The 2045-nt window shown below is 42.3% G+C and overlaps 1 pseudogene; it reads right to left on the bottom strand.

Annotated features, from left to right (window-relative positions):
- Positions 1–307: 307 nt before the first annotated feature.
- LOC147343863 (large ribosomal subunit protein uL30 pseudogene) lies at positions 308–817 on the bottom strand (annotated as a pseudogene).
- Between the last annotated feature and the right edge of the window lie 1228 nt (positions 818–2045).

Here is a 2045-nt window from a genome sequence, read left to right as displayed (position 1 = left end):
CAAGGAGATCAAACCAGTCAATCCTAAAGGAAATCAACCCTGAATACTCATTGGAAGGACTGATTCTGAAGCTGAAGCTCCAATACTTTGGCCACCCGATGTGAAGTGCTGACTCATTAGAAAAGCCCCTGATGCTGGGAAAGATTGAGGGCAGGAGGAGACGTGGATGACAGAGGATGAGATGGTTGGATGGCATCATCGACTCAATGGACATGAGTTTGAGCAAACTCTGGGAGATAGCAAAGGACAGGCAAGCTTATCATGCTGCAACCCATGGGGTTGCCAAGAGTCAGACACAACTGAGTGACTAAATACCAACAACAACTGCAATGTATGGTTCCACAATTCTCAGTGTATTAATTGAAGCCTTGTTGAGCTTCACAAAGGTGCCTTGTTGGCAATTCACAAAGGTGCCATTGAAGATCTGACATAGGCAGAGAAGTTGAAACACATTTCAAGCCTTTGGGCTCACACAGCTGATACCTATGATCCTGATGACAAAGGCCAGTTTGGGTTCTGCAGGTATGTAGAAGTTGCTGGCTTTTTGTGTCATCCCAGTCTTTTGAATTTCAGTTCTGTTCATCTGCCTGTATTGCTTATGAAAATGCTTAGCTTTTTCACAGATAAACTTTCTCTTTGCCTTTTGAAGCATCTTTTGGACAAACTTCTTTCTCAGGTGCTAGAGCTTAAGCTTTATGAAATTCTTTTTCTTAATGGTTTCTGGCATAGCAAGGACCTTCTTTTTCTTCTCTTCGGTGCTCTCTATGGTTCTAGCTGGGAAGGAGCTACATTTCTTAAAATTAATGCGTATTCCCATTTTATGTAAAAGGAAATCATGATAGTCAAATATTTAAATCCCCCTTGTATGTTGCCCATCTCTATAGATGTTGGGGTTGGTCATGTGACTTACTTTGGCCAATGGAATGCTCAGTGTCTGTGATGCAACCAGAGGCATGGGCCTGGTTTGTGATGTTGCACATGTCTTCTTGTGCCTATTCCAATGTGAAGAGCTTCCCCAAGACGGCTGAGTGCCTTCATTCTAGACCCCAGAAGTGACCCATGTAGAGAAATTCTGAGTTAAACCCACAATGAGGAGGCGATCCCAGCTCACCAACCACTTGAAACAGAGCCTCTCCAAATCAGCCAACCTGCAGTGGACCTACAAACTATGAACACAAGAATAAATGCCTGTTGTTGTAACTGAGTTTTGTTACAAGGCTTTATTGTAGATGCAGAACCTGAAACTTACAGAGGTTAAAAAAATTTTTCCCAGGATGACACAAGTGGTAAGTGCTTACAGTGAAATTCACACCCTGGTCTGTTACACTCTCTGTAGATTGCTTTCCCTACTGTACAGCTCAGTGGGGTGTGAACAAGAGAAAGTCCTGTTTATGCACTTACTCTTTCACTGCCCTTTACAGGCACCCATAGCCCAACCAGGTGAACGGTCCATAGCCCAACCAGTTGAATGGTTTTGTGGAGGCAGCACAAAGAAACATATTTTTCTCTTATGGTTCTATATGCTAGAGGAGATTCTAAATGAGACAGGGTGCATTTCCCTCCTATCTTGTTAATATCTTTCAAGTTAATGGAAGACTTGAAATAGAAACTTCAGAGGGCTAGAGATTAAGCAAGGGATCTATCATTGTGATCAAGAGCGCCAACTTTGGAATCAGACAGACTTAGGCTTCAATACATACTCAACACTGTGTGTGTGTGTGTGCATGTGTGTGTGTGTTAGTTGCTCAGTCGTGTCCAACTCTTTGCAACCCCATGGACTATAGCCTGCCAGGCTCCTCTGTCCATGGAATTCTCCAGGCAAGACTACTGGAGTGGGTTGCCTTTCCCTTAGGCTCTGTACATATGTGTCTATATATAGATGTGTGTGTATATATATACACACACACACACACACATTGGATACATTAATTTTCCTAAGCTTTTGTTTCCTCACATGAGTACAGTAATATGAACCTTACAGAATTATCCTGAAGATAAATGGGATGATATAAAAATAGGGTGCTTATTAAGAATATGGATTCTAG

This window comes from Bos grunniens, chromosome 27, assembly GCF_055505025.1.
Source record: "Bos grunniens cultivar Pamir isolate PY7600 chromosome 27, Bosgru_T2T1.0, whole genome shotgun sequence".
Classification (NCBI taxonomy): domain Eukaryota; kingdom Metazoa; phylum Chordata; class Mammalia; order Artiodactyla; family Bovidae; genus Bos; species Bos grunniens.
This window is presented reverse-complemented; position numbering and strand designations above follow the sequence as displayed.